The 13,917-nt window shown below is 38.4% G+C and overlaps 1 pseudogene; it reads left to right on the top strand.

Moving 5' to 3' along the window:
• The first annotated feature begins 3,484 nt into the window (after positions 1-3,484).
• LOC133294336 (disease resistance protein RGA2-like) lies at positions 3,485-6,157 on the top strand (annotated as a pseudogene).
• The last annotated feature ends 7,760 nt before the right edge of the window (positions 6,158-13,917 follow it).

Here is a 13,917-nt window from a genome sequence, read left to right as displayed (position 1 = left end):
ACTCAACACTACCAATTATTTTTCCATTGGTTTTCCAACCTTCCAACCACCACACAACCCATCTAACTACCATACAATTATACAACACATCATCCAATTAATTTTTCAACATTTATTCCCCTCTTTTTCCCTTAATGGCCGAAATTCAACATAGCCCACACCAAAGGATTTTCAATCAATTCCAACTATTCCTCACCTCATACAATCCCATTATAACATCATTTAATCATACAACAACTCACGAACACAATCCTAACACCATTCCAAAACCCAAAGTCATGGCACCATCAAATTTTTCTAAGTTAAAAATCATATTTTTCACCAATAATTTTCATTGCATTTATATCTCTAACACATCATTCTAAGACATTATCATCTAATACACATTTTCCATTTGAGCTCTCTAAGAACACAATTCATCAAAGACAAGCTTAGGGTTCATAAATTCAAATCCATGAATCAACCATCAAAAGGTGAAGAAACTTACTCATAATTACGTCACAAGGCTCCTCCAAGCACCCCACAAGCAATGGCTTAAGGAATCAACCTCAAAATCACAAATCCTCCAATAATTTCATGGCTGCAAATGCCTCTTTTCTCACAATAGAGAGGGTTTCAAGGGAAACTAATCGGTGGAACGGGTTCGGGTGGTCGTTTCCATCAAATTTGAAGACAAGAATCGTCTGATTCGGTTAAGAATCGATGAAGTTATGGAGAAAGAAAGTTTCAAGCAAATTCTGGCCATGGAGGATGGTGGGTTCAGTTTTTGGAGAGAGAAAGGGAGGGGAAGATGATCATGAATAGTGTCTTGCCATGTGTCTTAAGTGATTTAAGTGGGGTGGGTCCCACCGCCACCTCACGCGATTTCAAACTAATTCGAATTTCCCTCCGATTCCTCTAAACGTCCATAAATCCACAACCTATTTAGAAACTATAATTTTTAACATTAACCATTGTCCTTTAATTACCCTTGATCAGATGAATCCTGAGTTTTCCGGTCGTTCGGAGAAAATGTTGTTTTAAGCTGTTACGCGCGCCGTAGGCACGCTTCCCCAAACTTACTAATTTCCTTCAATTTTCATCAGAAATCACATTTCCCAGTTCTATATACCATTTATAACTTGCATTCAAAACCTAGAGCTTGAAACTCAATCGGCACGCTTTACGGTGCAACTGTACCGCAATATTTTTATCCGATAAAAACACTATTCACTGAATTTTCTGAAACTTGCCTATCCACTCAATTTTTCGTTTTGAATCCATTTTCAGGGTTATTTTCCTCATTTGAGACCTCTTACTCGATTTTTGTCTTTCTAGGGTTGTGTGTGGCTATTTACCGTTTTACCCATTCTTTGTATTTCAGTCTAATTTCCAGAATTTTCACTAATCCATCCCTTTAATCCTCATTTAATATATTAATATATGATTTAGAAATTTGAGGTGTTATAGTAGCCCGGAACAGAAGAACTACATAGTTAAGCGTGCTTGACTTGGGGCAATTCTGGGATGGGTGACCTCTTAGGAAGTTTTCTCGAGAAGAGTGCGAGTGAGGACAAATCACGCTGAAAAGTCTCGTGTTAGTGTGTGGGGACAGTCGTTGATCCTTGCAAGTTGACAGGCGTTACAAGTGGTATCAGAGCAGGGCCTCTCTTCCAGTACGGTGTGGTTCGAGGACGAACCAGGCGGAAGCTGGTGGGCATGTAACATCCCGGGCGCTGACGAGGGCAGGGAGTGATCGCCGGTGCGAAAGGGCATGGACAAGGAGCGGCTCCTGGCAGGCTTCCAGCGACAGGGGTACATGAATGAATCGAATCAACACCCGAAAGAGAGGGATTCCAGAGACTGAGCTAGTATGGGACAGTACAGTTGGAAATGACTTACAAGAATTAATTGGTATTACCTATACTAACAAGATGCATCTACTTTTCGGTAGCCCGGAACAGAAGAACTGCATAGTTAAGCGTGCTTGACTTGTGGCAATTCTGGGATGGGTGACCTCTTGGGAAGTTTTCCTGGGAAGTGTGCGAGTGAGGACAAAGCACGCTGAAAAGTCTCGTGTTAGTGTGCGGGGACAGTCGTTGATCCTTGCAAGTTGACAGGCGTTACAAGTGGTATCAGAGCAGGGCCTCTCTTCCAGTACGGTGTGGTTCGAGGACGAACCAGGCGGAAGCTGGTGGGCATGTAACATCCCGGGCGCTGACGAGGGCAGAGAGTGATCGCCGGTGCGAAAGGGCATGGACAAGGAGAGGCTCCTGGCAGGCTTCCAGCGATAGGGGTACATGAATGAATCGAATCAACACCCGAAAGAGAGGGATTCCAGAGACTGAGCTAGTATGGGACAGTACAGTTGGAAATGACTTATAAGAATTAATTGGTATTACCTATACTAACAAGATGCATCTACTTTTCGGTAGCCCGGAACAGAAGAACTACATAGTTAAGCGTGCTTGACTTGTGGCAATTCTGGGATGGGTGACCTCTTGGGAAGTTTTCCTGGGAAGTGTGCGAGTGAGGACAAAACACGCTGAAAAGTCTCGTGTTAGTGTGCGGGGACAGTCGTTGATCCTTGCAAGTTGACAGGCGTTACAAGTGGTATCAGAGCAGGGCCTCTCTTCCAGTACGGTGTGGTTCGAGGACGAACCAGGCAGAAGCTGGTAGGCATGTAACATCCCGGGCGCTCACGAGGGCGGGGAGTGATCGCCGGTGCGAAATGGCATGGACAAGGAGCGGCTTCTGGCAGGCTTCCAGCGACGGGGGTACATGAATGAATCGAATCAACACCCGAAAGAGAGGGATTGCAGAGATTGAGCTGGTATGGGACAGTACAGTTGGGAATGGCTCATAAGAATTAATTGGTATTACCTATACTAACAAGATGCATCTACTTTTCGGTAGCCCGGAACAAAAGAACTCCATAGTTAAGCGTGCTTGACTTGGGGCAATTCTGGAATGGGTGACCTCTTGGAAAGTTTTTTCGAGAAGTGTGCGAGTGAAGACAAAGGCGTTATAGTACCTGCCTTTATTATTATACAGAGTGATCTGTCACCCCTTGTGGCATCTCTTCCATAGACCATTGTGAGTGTACAAATGAAAACCCTTTTTACCAACACAATACAAATAATACATTTGAGAAGCCAAATTGTATATTTACAAAAGGCAAAAAAGAGAGACTAAAACAACTTATCCAACCAAACAAATTTTATTGCATATTCTTCACTGAAAATGGAAAACTGGTTTTGACCACATAAACCAAACATGCCCTATATCTCTTTTGCGTGTTGTACTTTTTTCTTTTTTTAATACAATGCGTGTTGTACTTTATCTCTTGAGATTAACGTCAACAAGAACCTGTTGTGAGATCTGATATGCTTGCATCTGGAGACTCATCTCCCCTTTGAGAGTGATCAAATAGAATAATACTCCTAAAAAATCTACTGTTCATATTATTCTCCTTGTTGTTCACCTGGGTCTATCAGGCATCATCATGGTAGTGCCTGTAAGTTTGTTCAAAGCTGCTGAGAAAGTTCTTGGAAAACTTGCCTCTTTTCTGGATGAAAAGTATCAAATGTACTTGTCCTTTGAGGATGACTTCAACAAGCTCAAAAGCGACTTGACTACCATTTCAGCAGTTCTTCTTGATGCAGAAAAACAGCAAGAGAAGAGCCATTCCGTTCAGGATTGGTTGGTGAAGGTCCAAGATGCTCTACACGATGCAGAAGACCTTTTGGATGATCTAAAAGCTGAAGATTTGAGGCAGAAAGTGGAGGGTGAATGGTGCATGGTGACTGCGGCAAGAAGCATCATCTTCCTTAGTCGGATGGATGATAAAGTTAAGAAAATTCGAGGGAGAATATATGACATAGCTGAACAGAGAAGGGATCTTCATTTGCAGCAATTAGGTAGTGGTGTGGTTGATCCCCAGTGGCAGAGAGAGTACACACGTTCACGTGTGCATTTGGGAGCTATTGTTGGAAGAGAAGAAGATAAGAATGAGGTGATTGAAAGGTTATTTGATAGTAATTACAGTTATGAGAGTGTTTATGTTGTTCCTATTATGGGAATAGGGGGATTGGGAAAGACTGCACTTGCCCATTTGGTTTTTGATGATGATAGGGTTAAGAGGGGTTTTGATTTGAGGATTTGGGTAAATGTATCTGATGATCTGAATCCAGAAAGGATTATGCAGAAGAAAATTGTCAGAGCTATAAATGGTTCTGATCATAATGTTGCTGATATAAATACCTTGTCATGCCTGCAAGATAAAGTGAATGGGAATAAATTTTTACTTGTTCTGGATGATGTTTGGATTTGTAATAGGGTTAAATGGCTTGAACTGAAGAATTTGTTAGGAAAAGGTGCTAAAGGAAGCAGAATTCTAGTGACAACACGCTACAAAAACACCGCATTGGTCATGGGTAAGATTGGTTTGTATGAACTAGGTGCTTTGATTGCTGGTGATTGCTGGTCTTTGTTTGAGAAATGGGCATTTGGAGAGGGAGAAAATGCACATGCCCAGTATCCAAATCTTGAAAAAATTGGTCATGAGATAGTGAAAAAGTGTGGTGGAGTGCCTTTAGCAATACGCACCGTGGGAGGCTTACTATCAGGAAGCAAAGAGGAATCATATTGGTTGTATGTGAAAAATAGTGATACATGGGGGCGGATGGACCATATGCCTGAAAGGGAAGATGATATATTGTCAGTGCTCAAGTTAAGCTATGATCAATTGCCATCCCATTTGAAAGAATGCTTTGCATTTTGCTCCTTACTTCCTAAAGGCCAAGAATTTGATAAGCAAGATTTGATCCAATTATGGATGGCTCAAGGTTTCATTCATTCCTCTGGCGGAGATCAGCAATTAGAAGATGTTGGAAGTTGGTATGTTAATGACTTTGTATCTAGATCTATTTTTGATGTTGCACGTGAGAATCATAAAGCTGAAATAGTAAAGTGCAGGATGCATGATCTATTGCACGATCTTGCTAAATCAGTGGCAGGACACTTGATGGTTAACTCAGGTACTAATAACATGCATGAAACCACTAGGCATGTGTCATTTTGGGATACGTATCTCATTAAAGATCCAAGTTCAGTTCTCAAGTTACCAAAGTTGAGAACACTTCTTTGGCATACCAAGTTGGGACACTCTTCAGGTTCAGGATCCCATTTTCTTGCCCTTCTCTCTGGTTCAACTTACTTGCGCGTCTTGGATTTGAGCAACTCAGGGATAAAACATTTACCAAATAGCATTGGTAACATGAAACACCTGAGGTATCTAAATCTAAATGGTAACATTGAACTTTCGTCCCTTCCTGATTCCATTTGCAATCTGCATTCTCTAAGACTTTGAAGCTTTCTGGCTGCAGAGGAATTAGAGCCTTCCCTAAAAATTTCAGTTATTTAGTTTCACTTAGACATTTGGTAATAACCTCTCCTTATATATTTTTGCAACAACTTGGAAGCTGGACCTCCCTTCGGTGGTTAACAATTGAACACTGCCGAAATCTTGTGTCTTTGTCTGAAGTGACAAAGCACCTCATTCACCTTCGAACATTGCGTATCCTAAACTGTGGTAAATTAACTTCCTTGCCAAGTAGCTTGCAAAATTGCACTGCCCTTGAGAGTTTGGAAGTTGTGAACTGCCCCATGATGACATCCTTGGAGGTGTGCATGGAAGGACTATGTAGTTTTCGCTCTTTAACCATAAAGGGTCTTCCAAAGTTGTCACAGTTACCAGTGAAGCTTGAATGCTATCCGAGGAGTCTTCAGTATCTGTTCATCACAGATTGCCTTTGTCTTATGACACTGCCCGAATGCCTTGGGAATCTATCATCATTGATGCGTATCTACATTAAGTATTGCCCCAATCTGATGAATTTGCCATATGAGTTCTGTCACCTTACTTCTTTACAGGTTTTGCAAATTGATGGGTGTCCCCATTTAAGCACAAGATGCCTAAGAAATGTTGGCGACGATTGGCAACAGATAGCTCATGTACGAGAAATCTATGTCGACAGTGTCAAAATCTAAGTTCTTCGGGTAATTCAAGCTTTGAGTGACACAATATCCTAAGTTAAATAAGGAATATATAAATAAAAAAATCACAAATTTAACATCTTTTAGGATTTTCGGGTGAGATATGATATTTGATGCAAGTATCCCTAAGTGTGTAAGTGTGTAGAATAATATAAGTAAATAGAACATTATTTACTAAGAACAGTTTGTATGGTGAGAAATGTATCATCCTGTAAGAAATGTATATGTATGTGGAAAAAATGTATCAAGTATGTGTGTAAGAAATGTATGATGTATGTGTAAGAAATTGTATAATGTAAAATGGCTTGGATTGAATTAGCTTTTCGGTTTTTGCTTTGATTTCTTTATGAGGCGGTAAATTTACCTCAATTCCAAATCGAAACTACTGAAATAGAACTTAGACAACGCCACAGCAGCATCTCTTGAATTTATTTTTGGTTTTTTGACGATTTATTTTCTACCAATATTACACCTTACTTCTAGAGGTGAATATACATTCGGCTACCGGTTAAAGTGGTCTACCATTTAACCTATTTAAAGGCCTATCTAATTTGGTAAAAAGACTAGGTTCAGGCTTACCAAGATTGCATATTTGAATATGAGATTAATGTTTCTTATATTATAAGAGATAAATTTTATCTTATACACATACATAAAAGTGCGTGAGGCTTATATAAAGAGAAGAGAGAAAAAAAGAAAATATAAATTTTACACACTTTTATATGTGTAAGAGATAAATTTATCTTTTACAACATGAGAAAAATAAACTTATTAATTAATATCAATTCTACCTATCTTTTTTTCATTCTTTCTCATCTCTAACACCGGTGAGATTTTGATCCAACAGTGTTGGAGATGAGTAAATAAGGTAGGCACGAAAAAAGATAGGCATAATATCCTTAATCGACTCCATTCCAACACAGTTACATATGAAACTTAAGAGTAGAGAAAAAAGGTAAAAGATAGTTAAGATTCTGATCTAGGCATAATATCCTTAATCGACTCCATTCCAACACAGTTACATCTGAAACTTAAGAGTAGAGAAAAAAGGTAAAAGATAGTTAAGATTCTGATCTAACGGTATTAGAGATGGGTAGGTAGAGTATGGAAGAAAACAAGTAGGCATAATATCCTATCATGTGGTTTTTATTTAGCTATATTTGAGTATAGTATTAAATACATGTTTGCTTAAAATTCTAACTTGGTTTATTTTGACTTGTAATCTTTGTAAGGTATGTAACGAACCGAAATTATTTCAAAAATAAAGATATCGCCACCAATTTTATTTAATTTGAGAAAAATTGCAAAAAAATAATTTATTTGGCAAATTGATCTTGAAATATCAAGGTTTGGTAGTTTGGCTAAGTATAGAGAAGGGTGGAAACTTAATCTCAATGCACATATAATACATCCATTTAAAAATGGGTAATTATAGTTGGTTGTGCAAATTGTTAATAATTTAAAAATATTTGTTTAACCCTCAAATAATATGAGAACCAAGATTATTTAAAAAACTAAATTATAAAACATTTTATTTTGAGCTTGACGAGTAAAATTCCATTCCAACGTATCATCCAATGCAATGAATAACTCAAAGCTATGTCGTTCTTCAAAAGGATTTGTGTTTTTGTTAAATTTAAAATATTTTAGAGTTAAACCATATTGCACAGGTTATAAGATATCATGACTATATGTATACCTTTATGAAGCATATTATAACACCTCGTGTTTCTAAATCGTATAATTACATATGGAAATGTAGATTAAGGGGTAGGATTAGTGAAAATTCTGAATTTAGAACCAAAACACATAAAAGGGTAAAACGATAATTCGTCAAACACGTAATCCTAGGAAAGAAAATTTGAGTAGAAGGTTTCAAATGGGAAAACTAATCCTGGAAATGGATTCAGACGAAAAATTGAGTGGTTAGGCAATGTAACAGCCCGTTACGTACCGGTATTGTTAACATTAATTATGATATTAAGCGCAGTTACAATCACAGCAGTTCATTTATAAAAACGAGAATAAATTTTTTCCGACTATTACGCGAGCATTTAAATCATAAAAAGGCGTAATAATTAAAAGCTGTGACCGTAACCGTAAACTCTTGCGGAAGACTTATTTAAACTGTTTTTATCACTTACGTTACTTATTATAAGTTACTAAGGAGTTCCCATAAACTCACTTAGCCAATTTCCAACTTTACGTTTTATACCAATTCGAACATGTTACACTCTAAGTTTTTCTGCGACCAAACCGATCGCAACCAACCCTACTTCTCAGATTATATCTTTGTGTTACTTAATTCCCTTTTTAACAAGCTAAAATACGCTCAATTCGGAGCTCATTTGCTCCGGTTATCGCCGTTTGAAGTTGGATAAGCGATTAGCCCAAACAACCCCAAAAACAGCTCCAAACCACTCACATTTCTCGAATTACTGCACTCAATCCACTCAACCATTTGCCCTCAAATTTTTATCCTACAAACTAGGCACCTCAAACTTCATTTTGATATATCACACGCTCAATTTGACCGAGAAACGAAGCGGGAATTAATTTCCCAAATCCGGTCCAGAATCTGCCTCAGGTGCAGGGGCACATGGGCAGTCCGTGTTTCTCTATTTTTTTCAGGCCGAAGATCAACCCAGATTTTCCTCAAATTTGGACACAAGGTAGAGGAAATCTCAACCTTCAAAATGGCGTATGGCACGTCCCTAGGGGACTTCTATGGAGGGAGATATGCTCTCCCGAAGTTCGCCTAAAATCTGCCAATTCTACAGAAAATTCGCCAGAGTTTCCTTTGTTTTTCCAATAATCCCAAATTTGTAAAAGATCATTTAACCTCAATTGTACCTAATAAACACATGATAATACAGTAATAATCCAATGGGTGGCACACACAAGGACCAACAACGCCTTGGGGCACTTACAACCCAATCCAGTTTATAGTTATTAAACATAGAGTCCATATTAATCATTCTTAAGTAGTTGCAATCACTAACACCTTTTTCATGCATATTTCCATCATACATATTATCATAACCTAAGATAAGCCTAAGGCCCTTCCATCATAGTTAGACATGCATCAATACTATTACAATATGGCTTTACAAATTACAACTTGAAACTAAAACTTCAAATTACATTCTTCTAAAATTTCAACTTAATTAAAAGACAACATAACCAAATACATCACTACTAGACTTAGGCAAAATGGCATGAACAAGATGCTAATGAAGCTACTAATAAATACAAATGACATGTTCATGCCCTAAGTCTACCCTAGGCCACACGGCCAACAAAATGCAAAATAAGAAACGCTCCATCGCTCACTCTGCGGGCCTCTTGCCCGAGGCTCCTGCTCCACTGCTACCTCCTGAAATAAATGCCCCGAGACGGGGTGAGATATACGAATATATCTCAGTAACCAAGAGGTTCTGGAGAAAACTCCACCCAATGGTTCACTTCGATGCATATCAATAGAATACAACAACCACTTGAAAACGGGATATAGCAAGGGATTTAGAGAATGGGGAATATAAAGAAAACAAAATACGACGATACGGGATGGTAACCCCAATTCCACGTACGCCCTCGGCATATATAAGCCTATGGGTATCATCCAAGGTGTGTTCACAGAAACCACAACCATGATGCCCAAACCAACCAAAACGCCAAAGACATTCCTAGTGTGCTCCTACCCGGATCACACACCATGACACGCAGTCAACTGGAACTCCCTCCTGGAGACCTATCCAGCGGAAGTCCGAAAATGCCCGAAGGCTAATAAAAACTGTCTACTGGCCAGAGACTCGGTACTGCAGTACCCATAGCAATAATGCATGCTCATGTGTTCTATACTATTCATACACACTTCCTACCGTTGCCATCAACTGGCAAGGTGGAACAGAAAAGGGGAACAAGCCCCAGTACCAAGAGGTTACCTTAATTCGTGTTTCCACAAGCTCCGCAGCAGCTTATCCCTCAACTCGGTACACAGCGGAATGCCTACACAGAGGACATTCCCAATCACTCTCAGTTCAACCCATACGTGTTAATTTATAATTACACATGCAATGAACCAATTTCTTACCTCAATCCACTTGGTCCCGGACCAAGGGCAATTCACTGATTCAAGATTCGGGATTCAGGTCGACGTACGGCAACCTATACAATAACGTACATCCATCAGTACTCGTCAAATAGTATCAAAACGCAAAAACACAAAAATCCTCCCCATCCTCCCTTGATGGTTCGGCCATTGTAGTGTAAATGTGAGATTTATTTTTCTAAATTTTCTTTCTCATTTTGTTACGTCTCATTAGGTTGTCAATAGGCCAGTTCAAGTGCTGGTTCGTCATTTTCGCGTCGAATTACATCAAAACGCGAAAATCGCCAAATCACCCATTTTCCCTTTGGAGGTTCGGCCATGTAGGTGTAAATTTGAGATTTATTTTCCTAAATTTTCTTTCTCATTTTATAACACTCCCTTAGGTTGTTTAGAGGCTAGTTCAATCGTCGTTTTTCCGTTTTTCGACATTTACGCATCGTTTTGCGAAATATTTCATTCTGGGCTCATTTAGGTCTCTAACACAATTCATTTTTTCCATTGATTCAAACACTCTCCAAGCACAACACAACCCATCTAAGCACCATATAACTACACAAATCATTATCCAAATCATTTTTCAACATCAATTCCTCAATCTTTCCTCAAAGAATCGAATTTTAACCTATGGCATTCCAAGGAATTTCCATACAACTTTAATCATTCCAACCATCATACAACCTATTATATCATCATACCATCATGCCACCATCATCAAACAAGTCTCAACACCAAAATTCACAAATTCCAAAATCATGATCATCAATTTTTTCTAAGTTAAAAATCATCACATTTCACTTAAAATTTTCATTGCATTTCTAGCATTACTACATCATTCTAACACATTATCATCTAATACACATTTTCAAATTGAGCTCTCTAACATCACTATTCATCATATCAAAGTTTAGGTTTTCAAAATCAAATCATCACCATCAACCATTTAAAATGCAAGAACACTCACCCAAACGGAAGGTATAGACTCCTCCTAAGCATACTCCACCATTGGAGCATTTAAAAGCTCCAAGAACACCAAATCTACCTTCAAAACCGCGGCTGTAATAGGGCAAGATCTCCTCACACACGCGATTTCAAGGTTCAAGAGTGGTACCAATGTGTTTAGGAGGTGTTTTCCAACAAGTTTCAAGACAAAAATCGTTGGATTCGGTGTAGAAATGACCAAGTTATGGAAGGAAGAAAGCTTGACCAATCCTTGGCCATGGTGGCTGCTGCGCGCGGGAGAGAAGAGAGGGAGGAGAGAGAAAATGTCATGAAAATGTGACTTTTAAGTCACTTAAACCACATGTGGGTCCCATATGCGATTTAACTCTAAGTAAATCACTAATTTCAACCATAAATTCATGACCTACGTATTTTTCTTGTTCATGTCATATTTTTGTTTCCCTAAAATACTGATAAAATTTTCACGCTTATCGGTACAATTATACCGCAGTATTTTTACACCGAAAAATCACTATTCATCAATTTTTCCCAAAATGACTCAATTCCATCAAATTTCATCAAAATTATATTTCCTAACTCAACAAACCATTTATAACTCATATTTGAAACCTAGAGCTCAAAATTCAAATGACACGTTTTACGGTGAAATTGTAACGCGGTATTTTTACCCGCGAAAAACACTATTCACTGATTTTTCTGAAACTTGCCTGTCCACTCAATTTTTCGTTCTGAATCCATTTCCAGGGTTATTTTTACCATCTGAGACCTTCTACTCAATTTTTATCTTCCTAGGGTTGCGTGTTGGCTAATTACCGTTTTGCCCTTTCTTTGTATTTTGGCCTAATCTTTTGGATTTTCACTAATCCATCACTTGATTGCTCACTTAATATTTTAATTACTTGATTTAAAATTGTGAGGTGTTATAGGCAAGTTTATGGAAAAATGATGAATAGTGTTTTTACTAGGTAAAAACATCGCGGTACAGTTGCACCGTAAAGCGTGCCGAATGAATTTTGAGCTCTAGTTTTGGAAGTAAGTTATAAATGATACATAGGACTAGGAAATATGATTTTTGGTGAAAATTGATGGAATTAGGGTTTTTGGGGAAGAGTACCCACAACGCGCATAACAACTTAAAATTGTGATTTCTCCGAACGACTGGAAAATTTCGGATCCATCTGATCAAGGACAATGGTTAATGTTAAAAATTAGAGTTTCTAAATAGTTTAAGAATTTATGGACGTTTACTAGAATAATCGGGAGATTTGAATTAGTTTGAATCGTGTGAGGTGGCGGTGGGACCCACCCCACTTAAGTTATAAGATGACAACATAGCAAAGGCCACTATTCATCATCTTTTTCCCCTTCTCTCTCCTTGAACCCGCGGCTTCCATAGGATTTGGGCAAGTTTTGCTCCAAATTTTATTTCCCTCCAAACTCCCTCAATACTCACTCAAAATCAACAATGTACTACATCGATGCTGGCGCTTATCTTTATTTTGATCAAAGTACAGATTTTTCTTTGGATTTTTTCATTCTATCTATTCATTGAATAAGTGATAAGGACATTCTAAACACAACCATGGTAGTTTTAAGGCTTGAAACCCACTAAATTGTGAGAAAAACCCCACCCATGTCCGTGGCCAAGTGAGGAGTTTTTGAAGTTCTTGGGTTGTTTGATCAAGCCATTGCTTGGATATGGCTTGGAAGAGTACTAGGCCTTACTTGTGGGTAAGTTTCGACACATTTCATTGGTTGATTCATTAGATTTGAATTTTGTGACCTAGATCTTGCATGCTTGGATTGATATGGTTAGAGAGCTCAAATTGAAAGTGTGTATTAGATAAAAGTGGCTTAGAATGATGTTTTATAGTGATTGAACTCATAAAAATTATTGAGGAATTGATTGGTAACTTAGGCAAATTTTGATGTGGGAATGCATGACTTTATGAAAATTGACATGTTGTAGGATTGTGTAATTGAGTTATGGAGTATTTGTATGAGTTAAATATATGATTGTATGATGTGTGGAAGTGTTGAAATGAATCAAAAGTCCCTAGGTATCCAAGCATGTGGAATTCGGCCATTTGAGGGGTTATAAGGTTGGATGATGTAAAAATTGTGTAATTGGTGTGGTGTGATTGTGAATTGTGTTTAAATAGGTTATATGTTGGTGTGATGTAGTTGAATTGGAAGGAAAATTATTGGTTGTGTGTGAGTGTGCGTATTCGGCCATAATGGCATAAATTAGGGAAAATGGTGCTATGATGGTATTAGATGGAATTAAGGGCTTGAATTGGTGTTGTGGTAAGCTTAGGAAGCTAGTGGGAACTTGAAATAAAATTAAGAACATGGTTGGTAATTTTGGGCCACTTAGCCGAATTGTGATATGTGTGGGTGGGCTTGTGGTACTTGTAATTTTGGTTGGTTGCACCTTGTGTTGATGATCATTGATCATTGTAGGTTGCCTCCAACGAACGTAAACTTGGAGCATTGAGCTTGGTGGGTTGCCTTTGGTCCTTGACCAAAAGGATTATGATAAGTGATTGTGTAAAGATGCATGAGTGCTTGAATAATCATGTGTATGCTTTTATTTGGTTATAATTGAAATGTGAATGACCTATGTGTAGGCATTTCTTGTTGGACCAAGCTCGGTGACATATTGCATTGGAGCTACCTAGAGAGAGTTTTCATCAGGTAATCCTTTGGTACCGGGGTTAATCTCTGTTTGTGCTCCACCATGCCCTTGGGGGTAGTGGTTGGAGGTGATATTGATAATGTATTATAACATGCTCATGCATATATGTAAG

This window comes from Gastrolobium bilobum, unplaced genomic scaffold (genome assembly GCF_033153095.1).
Source record: "Gastrolobium bilobum isolate Gb01-03AN ecotype WA unplaced genomic scaffold, APGP_CSIRO_Gbil_v1 utg60952, whole genome shotgun sequence".
Taxonomy (NCBI): domain Eukaryota; kingdom Viridiplantae; phylum Streptophyta; class Magnoliopsida; order Fabales; family Fabaceae; genus Gastrolobium; species Gastrolobium bilobum.
Note: the sequence above shows the minus strand (reverse complement) of the source record. Positions and strands in the feature narration are given on the sequence as shown.